At 49.2% G+C, this 12,894-nt stretch overlaps 2 protein-coding genes across 7 annotated transcripts in view; one reads left to right on the top strand and one right to left on the bottom strand.

Moving 5' to 3' along the window:
* Nucleotides 1-12,894, top strand: part of LOC144114112 (prolyl endopeptidase FAP-like) — a 377,138-nt gene that overhangs the window by 175,491 nt on the left and 188,753 nt on the right. For 2 of the 6 annotated variants that reach the window (XM_077647615.1, XM_077647614.1), the window contains exon 1: nt 3,572-3,700. The exons of the other annotated variants lie outside the window; for them this stretch is intronic. The gene's annotated coding sequence lies outside the window, so the exon portion shown is untranslated. Of the gene's footprint in view, nt 1-3,571; nt 3,701-12,894 lie in introns of those variants that run through there. 6 annotated transcript variants of the gene reach the window in all.
* LOC144114114 (uncharacterized) overlaps nt 1-12,894 on the bottom strand; it is a 169,603-nt gene that overhangs the window by 4,246 nt on the left and 152,463 nt on the right. The window lies entirely within an intron of this gene.

The following is a 12,894-nucleotide window of genomic DNA, read 5'->3' as shown; positions in this document are numbered from 1 at the left end:
CATAACTGATCCACTATGCGACTGAGAAACAAACTACGCAGCTTTGCTACTTTTGGCAAATGCGATGCAATACTAATTCCATTATATATTATCTGCACTATATGAGAACGCACGCAGTACATGCGAGGTCCGCAGACAGGCTCCACAGTACATATGTACAGTTTTGACACTCAAATGATCAAGCAGCTCTGCTGTTTGAATTAGCTCTTCAAAGGAAGTAGAACTTCTTTCCGCAGGTGCGTACGTTTGCGAGCCCCAAAGCTTAGAGGGGGATAGCCGTTATGATGAGAACAGGTGCCACCGTTCTAGCCGGTGTGAACCATTCATTCATGCAGCGAAGACGTCCTAGCAGGAGGTCAGCGGCATTTTCTGCCAGATGACCTCAAGGGCAAAATGCAGGTGCTTCGCAATGTCACAACGATAGAGAAATTTAGCACAGTGCATTCAGTAGACGCGAAGACGACCACCGTACGTTGTCGCGCTGCAACGCAGTAATATCACTATGTGGCAGCATTACAACAGGTTCGCCATTTCTCCACCTCAAACAAAACTTCAAACGAAAAAAAAAAGAGTGAAAAAGTCCGGTTGACAGCTGCTGCTTAATTCGTTGGGTTAACCACCTTTTCAGGGCGATGCAACAAAAAGCCACATATCGTGTTTCTATCCATGTTGCGGAAGCACTACTCTGAATGCGGATCATCTGTAAAAGCACAAAGCACAAAAGCCTTTGTTTTATGCGTTCCTCGGCTGGCAGAGAGCTACTGCTTTTTATAAAGCACGCTATCAAACGCTCTCACGTAACCGCGTTCACCGATGCAAAATGAATCGTGTGAAACGTGATATTCCCAGTCCTGAAACTGCGCCACAGTGCCGCATGTAACAATTAAGATATAACTTCCATTATTTTTTTATATTGATGGAATGGCGCTGAAATAATGAGTACATGTAGCCTGTTTCTTTTTTTTTTCGTTTGAGAAAGGCGAAAACCTGTGTCGCTCGTAATAGAGCGGTAAGGTACACCTTAAACCGACTAAAGTAACTTTTTTTATGCAACCGTTGGTTCGTTTTTCTGCCGAACGCTTAGTATCGCGGATATGATTACAAAATTTGAAACTCATGATTCAGCTTTAGATGTACCGCCGAAAGTAACCGGGATCTAAGTGAACCAGATTTTCAAACCTAAATGCCCTGATATACAACACAAAGGTCTTCTTTTTTCTGTTAAACCACCTTGTATTTAGTTATTTTCTTTCCTGTGCACTCCCGTTAAACATGGAAGCATGAACGGCTCATTATTTGGGGTTCGTCTCTCCAAACGGTCTTCTTTGGTCGATTTTTCTATATTTTGTGCTGTTTTTTGTTGTTGTTCTTAAGCCGCATTGAAAAAATTACGGGATTGCACCCAAGTCTGCTTAAGAGCGGAAATACGAAAGCCTTTCCCTTTCCCCTTTTTCCCTCCATTTTTAATTTCCCAAGAACTTAACGGGACTCGACGTCACAACCTCTGCAGGACTCGAACCCATGGCCTCTGCAGGACTCGAACCCACGAACTTTTTGATATCTCTATCATCATCATTACTATCATCACTACTGTCATCATCATCGATATCGCAGATTGCTGTTGCTATCACTATTGCTATCATCATCACCTATATCACCAACTATCACTATCGCTAACAATCATCATTACTATCATCATCATCGCTATCACTAACTATCACTATCGCTATCATAATTAGTGAACGAGGACCCCAGTGACGTCACAGGGGACCAACTTCCGGCGACACATTTTGCGGACACTTCCGGCGTCAACATAGCCTTCTAATGCTTTCGCATTAATAAATCATTTTATGCTTGTTTCAGTGCAACTATATGTCGTGGTTGACAACCAGAATATCCCTATTTACGTAACATCTTCCACGAGGTAAAAAAAAAATTGATGGAAATGAATTCACGGTTCAATGCAGCATTCGGCACAAAAAAAAAAAAAGGCCCTGCGAAGTTTCTACCGATCCGCTGCTTACACGGGCAGGAGCTGCTTTGTTTACCCAAAATGTATTTAATGATTTTGTTCACTGAAAAAGAAAAGTAAAACGTGTTAATATAAAAAGCATTTTAGTTCATTTAAGAGACGCGTAGTTACCTGCATTACAGGCCAGTCAGGTCATGCATTACAAATCATGATTTTTCTCATCGCTAAGTTTGAATGTAAATGTAAATAGCGCAATACAAGCTAACCTAAATGACACGTCTCCCAAACGTTCCTTGATTAAAGCGTACAGCACCGTTTCGGACAGGGGAGCAGTGGCTCGATGCTTTTCCCGGCAAAAAGACGCCCACGGCAGCACCTACGCGGCTTAACCAAGGGCACCTAAAACGCACATTGGTTGCTTTTGTAACAATTAGAAATTAGCTTAGTTTGGCAGGTTTCACAAGGGAAGATTGTACTGACATGCAATTATCGCAGCGAAAAACATTCTCGGGGTTGCCAAAATTACGTTGTCCCTTGATTCCTTCGCATACCAAGATGCGACTTTGGCTGCGCTCTGCCCCACAGAGCATCTGCACTCTGCACCAAGACCGCACACCACAGCTCCTCGGGGCAACAGGAGGAGCCTCGTTTTATGATTGTCATTTGGGAGGGAACAGGCCGTGTTGTGTCAGCTCTCAATTGACGGACGTATATTCTCGACACCGTTGATTACTAATGCTCAAGGTGCTATTTCCTATACTGGTCACATATATGAACGCAAGATTCTTCATCACGCAAGACTTGGAGACAACGCCAGAAATTTCGCCACTGCCTTTTTTTCTTTCTTGTCACTATCCTATAAACAGGTGATTGCCTGCTATTTTCAGCAAGGTACATGCTGGCGGGCCGGACAAATAAGGTCGAGCGAAAGCATCGCCGTCAGAGAAGCGCCAGAAGAGCCGTTCTGCCCGGTTCACCCAGTGCAGGCCAAGGAAGCCCCGGCGGCGGTGGCCGCACTGCGGTCGTAAAGCCGGGGCTTCTCGCCGACTCCGAAGCCCCTGGAGTCCATCGAGCGCGCGCCGTAAGCAGATAAACAGGGGGCCCGGGCGCGCGCTGGGCATCGGCCGGCCATAAACGAAGCGAAACGGGGCCGCAAACAAAGAATCCCTGCGGGCGCGGCTTCAAGACAAGCGCAGTGCTTTCTTTGTTTCGCGACGTCCTGACGGGCCTTCCTAAAATAGCCGCGGGCGATGCGCTGCCGGGAGCATCGTGGTCCAGCCGGTCCAGGGGAGAAAGGGGCGCATTCCATCCCGCGCGCATTTCCATCGATCCCGGCGCTCTGTCTGCGCAGGCGCGCGCAGGGGGGGGGGGGGGGGGGGGGGGGGAGCGCTCTCCCCCGCGCGGCCCTCGAAAATGTCGCTGTCCGGACCCGGGTCGCCCATGGCGGGAGCCGCCGAACTCCGCTCGTGGTATGGGACCCGTGCTGGGCGCCCACCGACCGTGTGACGACCCCCCCGTCCCGAGCACGAGGGACGCCCATGGGGGCCCCCCGAGCTGTCGCCCGTCTTCCGACAATCCCGCGCCACCACGATGTGAGCGCCGCAGCAGCGTGCGCGGCTCGTCCACGTCGCAGACCTCGCCGCCGAGCCGCCGCTCTCGACAACCCGCCGCTGCTTGCCCGCTGTCACGCGTCCACTGGCGGACCCGTACCCCATCTATGACGACGAGGTAATCACGCGCCACGGGCCCTGGTCTCGCGACCCCGGTGGCGAGGCCATGTGCCGCGCGGCCGACACAGCGCGGCTAGTCGCACTGTCTCGGAGCGCCCGTCTCGCACCCGCCCGCGACCTGACTGCACGGGGTGCCGGTGACTGTCGCGAGTGGGCCAGAGCGCCTCACTCGCGCTGCGGGTGTTTCACCTTTCCGAGTTGGTTGCTGGAGAAAATTGGGATTCACGCTGGCGCGGGCCTTTCTCACGTGGCTGACGACCCATATATCGCTGCAGGACGCCTTTACGTAAGCGGGGTGTAAATTACCGCGATTTCACAGTGAGGTGGACGCTTTGTGAGGCGACACTTGAGACCGCAACGCAGGTGTAATCATTCCTTGCACAGCGCTCCCCGACGGCGGCGCTATTTATTTCTAGATTGGAGGCTGTCATTTTAGTGTTGTCGTTTGCGTTTTGTTTGAGAGTGCGAACCTTTCATTCATCGTTTTCCACGCGGCCGTCAAAGCGATGTCACGAAGTGGCAGCACTGGGAGGCATGCCCCTCGTCAGTTTTGTGATCGCGCAAGCTCGTAGCGTCACTCTGATTTTCTTGTAGGCCTTTTTAAGACTTGGTACTGCACCTGACAGGTAACCTAGTGCGACCCCTTGGTCTGCAACAGATGTAGTAAATGCATCTTAAGGCGCCCTCTATGAGAAACACCAACAGCGGGGATCACTTGACAGTTAAGGCTCGCAATTTTTTTTCAGGCAGCCATTGCAATTTTTTTTTAAAGGCTGCGGCGAAAATGTCTGCTTTAGGCACATTACGAGCTTCTGAGTGAAGTTCCAGACATAAGCGTAGATTTGCTCCTTTCACTTTTCCCTCCGGTGTGCCAGACGACTGTGGCAACAAGCCGCTGCATTCCGACTTGGTTAAAACCGTCATCGTCCGCACTGCAGCAAGAAACGTGCCACTAATAGTCTTTTTTCATTGACGTGAAGGTTGGCGTAATTGTAGTTACAACGACGTTGTTTCGGTGGCTCGCTCACGTAAAACTCCGCACGTTTAGATTTTACCACGTAATAAAAAAAATGTTCTATTAATAAAGGTTTTCTGATTAACGTTAAAACGGTGAATCGGCAGACTATCTTCTGGAAGCATGGTTGTTCGCACATAATCGTTTATGAGATGCACGCTTCGAGGAGAAAATTCTCAATCTGGTGAAGTAATATAAGCCGGTGCTTTACCTACATATAGAGGTCGTGCCTTCCCAGAGGGCATAACCCAGTCGCAACACAAGTATGCCGCATATACCTTCGCCTGCGCTGGCTGCGCATGGGAAGAACGTAAGCAACGCTCTAATGGATATGTGAAAGAAGGTTCCTGCATGCGGGGAGGGAGATCGGGCGTTCGTTAAAGGGTAAGCAAAAGCAAACAAAAAGAAATACATGTACCCTGCTTTTCTGCCCGTATATAACTGGAGCTAAAACTGTGCTACGCTCGCACGACAACGTAGTTTAATGAAACGTTTACACGCCGGGGATTTATTGCATAGATGCAAGCTCCCGTTCGGAAGGAACCTCTTCATGGAGGCACTAACAGGGGTCTGCTAGCCTTCGTGGTGGGGGCTTCGATCCAAGATAAGCGCGAACTGAAGGCGAAGCGGTCAGCATCCGCCAGCACAGGTCGGCTCACACAGCTGGCCGTAGTCAGCTAAGCTGGGTTGCAACACCGAGAAAAACGGCCGCGTCTCGACGGTATGCGCGCTCGTCGTATTTGCGCTCCTCGCGAGACAAGCTCCGCGAATCGCTGACTCGTGACAGCTGCTGTCGCATCTGCCGCTTCTCATTACGCTTTCAGCATGGCTGGGATATTCGCGGGCTGGGTAGGATGGCCGCGCGGCGGCACTTCGTGCCTGCTCGTCGACCCCGAGACTGGCGGTGCACACGCGTATACGTGCGCAATACAGCGCGTAGCGCCGAATGAGAGCCCACCCACTTAAATCGCGCGCACTCTGTGGTTGCTAAGTATGCCAGCGCTTTCGCAAAGGCCGGACGCCACCCTGGGTTGGCCTGTCGGTTTGCGTCGCCGGCACTCAGCGTCGGCCTTTTCTCGGAAGAGAGCTCATCTGCTCAAACTGTCGCCTCAGCGCGGTTGAACCTGTCAGCACCGAGGCTGCGTTATTCTCGGAGTTTCTCCCGCAGTGGGTTTTTCTTTCCTCCGGTGACATTAGGAATTATTCGTTCCCAGCCACTCGTCAAGCACGTGGCCTCGCTTTTGCGTTATTTTCGCTTCCCTACGCCCTGTTTGCGCCGGGACTGTCCGTCGTTCCCGGACGTAGTCCCCCGCCGCTCGCGTCGCCCCACGTCGTTGTGGAAAATTCGAGTCGGTCCAAATAGTTGGCTGCTCTCGTATGCGCTACTGTGCGAAATGTCGGACGAAGCTTTTGTAGCGACAGCACCGCAGATAATTTTATCCGAGGTAACCCGAGACAACGCCTTAGTACGCCGTAACTGAAAGTGTCCGCATCCACCTCCTTGACGAAGAGAAGGCTGCGTACGAGGTTATAGCCGTCAGGGTCGTGTGGACCTCTCATTGGGCGCGCTCAAGAATGTGCTATCTTTTGTCATGCGATCGAGCTGCAATAAAATACGCACTGCGCTGTTCAATCAGCTGCTGCTTTCTGCCTAGCAAGTGTTAATGCTGCACAGAAGGATGAGGTAGAGTTAATTTTAATTCACTTAACCTTTAATATTTGAAACCACTATATTTGGCAGGCGGCTCTTAGCGTTTGGCGCGTCAACTGCCTAATTTTCATCAAATGCCAACTTTTTCCACCTGCACTGCTGTTTCCGTTACGTGTGTGGCAGACAGATAACTACTTTCACAAGCGAGGTTGTTCTACAACGGCGACATTAAATTTCGTTCGCCTAAGCGCTACACGAAAGTAAAGAGCGCATGAACCAAAAATTCTGAGGACACTTTGACTTGCTTACGTGAAGGAATGCGAAAGCATGTCTTTTGAGGAATTAGAATTGTTTTTTTTTTTGGGGGGGGGGGGATGAAATGGCGCAGTATCTGTCTCATATATCGTTGGACACTTGAACCGCGCCGTAAGGGAAGGGATAAAGGAGGGAGTGAAAGAAAAAAGGAAGAAAGAGGTGCCGTAGTGGAGGGCTCCGGAATAAAGCTTTTTGAGGAAAGGAAAGGGTGCAGTAGCTCTCACATCTTGACACCTCGGTGGACACCTCAACCGTGTCTTAAAGCATGCAACTGAAGGTGCATATGTCATCGGTTCGAACCCCTGTCGCAAGCTAGCCTCCAACTTGACTGAAACATGTAAGCTATATGCAAAGAGAAATGACACCACCAGCAACGCTGTACGACGAACGGTTGCTTACAGTTTTGGTGCGAATGTATTCAGGAATATTGCCACCACATTAAGGTCAGCCAGTGATGCCATCGCTTGGATTTCATCTACACCTTCATGGATTACGGGATGAGGATTGGGGTATGTTCTTAAAACCGGCACGTAGCTTACTTGTCACGTGACTTGGTATGACATCACATTACATTCTTTGTCACGTGGCTTGGTATGACGTCACATTACATAATTGCCACGTGATTTGTTATGACGCCATATTAGATCGCTCTCGCGTGACTTTATACGACGTCAAATTGCATCGTTGTCACGTGACTTGGTATGAAGTTGACTCGTGACCGCACATGGTGCCGTTTTCTGCCGACACATTTTGCGGACAAGTGACCTTGAACAGAGGCATATATAATGCTGTCGCATTAATGAAGTCACGATCTCGTAAAGAAAAGCAAGCCCTGGAGAGGCTGGAAACATTCCTTAGCTTCGCGCGTTGGTGAAAAACGATGGATCCCGAGACGATATAGAAAGCCTCCTGCATGACCGGCGAATAATAAGAAGGAAAATGAAAACAATCCTTCTGTATGAACAGTGGTAGAGAAAAAAAAACTACTTTTTATGCAGCAAAGAGTCGGGATGCACATCGCAATTTGAAAAAATGGGTGTGGCTAATTAACATGCATAGGAATGACTAGTAGTGCACATGGCCCTTAATATTCTGTTTTTACATTCGACCATAAACCTAAACACGCAAAGAATAATTATTTTACAACTTAAAATCCGCATTTTGTTCGCGATACAACTAAGCCATAAACTGCCCAGATTAACGCATAACACTAATAAACAAGGACCCCACAGACTCAATAATTGATGCATTTAGTATGCGTCAAAATGAATTAAAAGATAAATAATTCAGATGGACGAAGCATCGACCAAACACGAATCTTGCCGAGCTCGAAGAGTTCATGATCCAAACATTAAAACTGGAGTGCTAAGGCGCTAAGGTGTGAAATATTCAGAGTTCTTGGCGGAAATTAGGAGCACCGAAGGCGGCCAAGTTCTGTCCCCTAAATATGCTGTTTTGGATTTTACATCAAAATCAAAAATACATTTTGTTTTAATACGGAGATTTAGGCAGGGGTGCATTGAAATGTTCGCAAAGTGGTTAAAAATCACTGCACTAGTTTTTATTTTACATAGTTTCTTGTTCATTGGAAGAATGAACATCACGGTTTTTTTTGTTCCTTCCTGGATAATTCTTAAAATATACACTGTGCTGTCCATGATAGCTGTTCTTAAAACAGGCCCGCGCTGCTTATAGTTACTCCTTCCGGAAGGCTGTATAATCAGTATGTCTCGCTTAACATGAACGAGGCATCGCAAATATGCCGCTTCATTTCGAGCTAGTAAAACTGAAGTAGTGCTTTTGGCTGTGATCTAGTGGACCAAGGAGCATATTTTATTTTTCATTTGACTGCTTATTTAATTAATTCAGATTGAAGAACAGTATTCGAGTCTATGGAACTGTAGGTTACTAGTTTCGATTCAAATACTGGAGAATGTCAAGGGAACACATTCCGCTTTACTCTGATGATTTTTTTTTTCACGCACTGAGCCAAGCGCGCGGGATTCGGCGTGCTCGAGATTGCGGGCGCTGATAGCGACTGCTGCTTGTCAAACTTGGGCCCCGGCGGCAGCGGCGTAAATGTGCTCCGCCAGACACAGGACCTCACAAGGACGCGCTCATACCGCAAACATATCCGTTTTGGCGCCTTTTTTTTTTTTAAAGCAGAGCAGAAAACTGGGAGAATTTGTTTTCGTTCATGCTTACTCGGAGCAAAAAAAAAAAAAAAGACTATCGAAAGACAAACGAGGAAACTACTTATTTTATTTCTTTCAAGTACCCTAATTGCGCACTGGGCGTTACTGAGGGGAGTGGTACATATTACAGAGAAACGGTCAAGCGAGAAACGAGAGAGCGCAGACATAAGTAAAATGAGAAACGCATTACTACAAAACGCGGCAAAAAAAAAAAAGCGCTGTCTCAAGTTTTATTCACGCTTTGATTGAAGTTCTCCTTAAAAAAATGAGAATATTAGACATTAACATAGATAGGCGTACCGGGGGGGGGGGGGGGGGGGGGGGCTTTACAGAGCATACGAGGTTGTCGTGGTAGCAGTATTATTAGGAGCGGTGACAGTAGAATGTATGTTCTAATTTAGCACACAATGACGTCAGCACTTGGGGATCATGTGATCACTTTCTGAACTATGAGAATCTGCTGGTAGCGAGCAGGTGCTTTTTGTGCAGTTATGTGGTACAGATGCGCTCTTATTTGTGGGTCCGGGAGAGAGCTTTCTTAACGAGTGCGCGGAAAGGGGGAAGGAGATGTTACAACTATCGCTTTCACTTGTTCTCCGGGGCGACGGGCAGAAACTAGGCGTGTGTGTTCAACTACCTGCCTTGCTAATCAAGAAATAAAGATGTTACAAACGCGCCAGGTGGGCGCCAACAACCTTCAATTTTAATTTCTGCAAATGTACCATTACTTTAAGATATGCGGTTAAATGTACGTAGCACGCCCCTTATACTTGTCCGCTGCGTACGAACGTATTTTGCTCGTGAAATTGAGTTTAATGTTTGCCTTGGGAAAATATACACTGAATTGCACTCTCGTTTTCTTCACTCTTTTTTTTTATAGTCGACTCATACTTGCACTTTAAGCGAGTTTCTTTAAATAACGCCTTGCAATAAAGACAGCCATCGGCACTAATCAAGAGCCGCGCAAGGCAACATGAAAAGCACAGCTTTCGTACGTCCTACGGATGAAAAGGAACAGAAACGATAACGGGTAACCTGGAAACACGCTCGTCTAAAAGCGGCAGCTGCTGACTCCCGGTTGCGTCGGCCTGAAAGTTTAAAGAGAAGAAAATTCTTGGCGACTCCCTCGCGGGAGAACAAGTATTCGTCACACATGCGACTCCTGTCGGAGCGCAGGTGCGCTCTCGCAATCGAGCACGCTCTCCAGGAGCGGCGACACTCCACTCCCCCCTCCCCCGAGAGTGCGCGCCGACTGTGGCGGAGTGCGAAGAAAAAGTACTGCTCCAAAAGAGCAGCGCGCATTCGACAAACGCTTACTCCCCCCCGGGGAGCCACTGGCGCATTTCTGCTTTTAGCTGGCGAGCGGCAGCCAACAATTTCCAATAACACGCCGACGGTTGCACTGTCGTTACAAGGACGCCGTTTCCGGGTGGAGTGGGATGCTTTCATCTTGCTCGTTTACTCTTTGCTGCGTATTATTTATGAAAAGGAACTGTCAGCCCATAGCACGACAGTTTCCGATGCGTGTTTCCGAAACGCCTACTTGAAACCAAGTTACCGCACGGACCGGCCAAAAAGACATCAACTAAAAGGAAGTCAAGGGCATAACTGAATCCTGTGGATACTGCGCCATTTATTACCCATCAGTCAGTTTAAGCTTTGCGGTTTGAAGTGAATACTAGTTGTGATTCAGCGATGGTGTTTCTCACTTGCTTTTCTGCGCTCTGCTTTTCACTGTGGATATACAAAACCATGCCGAATGCAGTGTGTTCTAAATGCAGTGTTTTCGCCGCATGCATGCCGGTACGTCGAAATAATCGAAATAAGAGCTCAAGCGTCACTAGGTAGGTGCATTTTGGTCTACCAGCTTCTATTGTATGCAATATTTGTCTACAGATGCGCCCCTTCTGAAACATATCTCGCGACCCAGTGCGCAACAGTCGGCGAGTACAGAATGTGTCCATACTTTCTGCTGATCCATTAACGTCTCGGCATCTGGCCAGGGAATATCATCAGCGACCTCTGTGAATCGCGCAATGCAGCTCAGTGCACGCGGTAAATAAAAACCAGCCGCCTAATCTGTCCCCGGATAAAGGACACCTCGCGGGAGAGCACAGGATAGGGCCCGAGCACTGTGAAATGTATGAGCGCACACGCACATTTTGTATTTATTATGAGATTCCCATCGGCCGATGCTGCAACTATTTTTTGCTTCCTCTCATATCGCCCTCTCGCTCACGCCGTCCTTCCGCGCTCGCAATCAATTATTCGTGCTTGTGGGCGCGCGCCCTACGCACATCCTGCACACGATTTCGGCTTTCTCCGCTTCTCCTGTACGCGTCGGAATCCGAGCTCCAACGCAAAGTTTGCCCAGCAGGTCTTTCTTCCGGCCTGTCCCGCGAACAGCGCGCTTTGGCGCCCCCAGCAGACAAAAGGAAGCTGCCCGGCACGGATGTTGAGCACACACTGGAATAGGAGTAGAGGGGCCGGCGTACGCGAGCAAAAGGCAAAGAGAGAGAGAGGAGGGTGAGAGCAGGAGGAGAGAAAAGAAGGCGCCGAGCGCCAAACGCGGCGGGTACCGTGTGAAAACCCCGCGCACGTCACAGAGCCCGGTCATTTTGGAGCGGCAGCACATTTCACGCTAGGTGAACGCATTTGCCAAATTGCGCCGGATGAGCGGCGCTACGCGACTTTCGCGGACGGGCCCGCAGGAATTAATGAAACACGGACGAGACAGCGCCGTCCTCGGCCGTGGGCGTACGTCATCTTGCTTCGTCCCGCTCGCTTCCTTTGGCCCCCTTTTCCTATTTTGTTCTTGACCGCGGCTGGGTCGGGGCGATTAATAGGTCATCGGGTTCTTACGCGCACAAAAAGAAGCGCGCCGCGATGAGGGCGAGGCCGAATCGGCTGTTTCCCTTCCCGGCGGCGGTACATGTGCCGGGGGATAAAGCTAATTGGGTGATTTCGGAAATACGACATACGTGTTCCGATAATTGATGAGACAGCGGCTTAGCGGAAATTAAAAGTGATGCCGCGTGGCTCTGGAAGGGCAGCAGAAAATTTTCCCGCCCGGTCCGCTGCCGGCGAGGACCATTTTTCTTCGACGTTTCGGTGCCCGGGTTCCGCCTCGCCTCGGTCTCTGCCTCCGCAAGACCCAGATTTTCCAAACACAGACTCCATTCCGCGGGAAGAGCTCGCGGTAAGACACGAATTATCCTAACGGTCACATAATAGATTTTTATGGGCGTACACTCGGCTGTTAAGGCACGGATGAATCCACACGCACGGTGGTCGAAATCAATATGGTCGGGGCTATGCACCTTCAGCGACGCTTTCCACCTGTCAAGCGCCTTCAAATGGCCAAATGCCGGTAGCCCATTAGTAACCTACTCTTTCAGTTGTGTCTCGTCGATTCTCTCGATTCACATCTCGTCTCAATGCTTTAGTTTTTGACACGTACAAAAGCGTCATATGATTGTGGTTAGAGCGCTATCCGTGAGCTCCTGCGTGCTTGAACGACAGAGGCACTCTTGTGTCCTATACCCAGGGCCCTTCGTTTTCGGCCAGAGCTCTATTTTACCCAGGTTTTGCGCCTTGACGAGGCTTCGTAGAGAGCGATTTAAGCCTGTGTTAACGCTGGTTTCTACCCGAAAGGCGTTTTCAAAATGTAGCTAGTCAGCGCAAAATCCCGAGCACACTGCCCAGGAGCCAGCAAATATCTCGAGCATAATCCAGAGTTGTGTTTTCAGTTAACGTTTAAATATTTTAAACCTCTTGCAAGCTTGCTATCCGCGTTCACCGCTAATTATTCGTGAAGTTCGAGAAATGCCTGTTAAAAGAGTGCCGCCTGGCGACAGGTAGTGCCTTGATGATTGGCATCATTGTGTCAAGTGCTATCGACGGTACCGACGTAGTGCTCCAGTGCCGCTTGGGGGTTCAATTAAATGACAGTTGTGCGGCAAAAAAAAAAGACAAACAACAGATTGTTTGGTGGGCAGGCTTAGCACCGACGTGAA

The sequence above is a fragment of the Amblyomma americanum genome, chromosome 1 (genome assembly GCF_052857255.1).
Source record: "Amblyomma americanum isolate KBUSLIRL-KWMA chromosome 1, ASM5285725v1, whole genome shotgun sequence".
NCBI lineage: Eukaryota > Metazoa > Arthropoda > Arachnida > Ixodida > Ixodidae > Amblyomma > Amblyomma americanum.
Note: the sequence above shows the minus strand (reverse complement) of the source record. Positions and strands in the feature narration are given on the sequence as shown.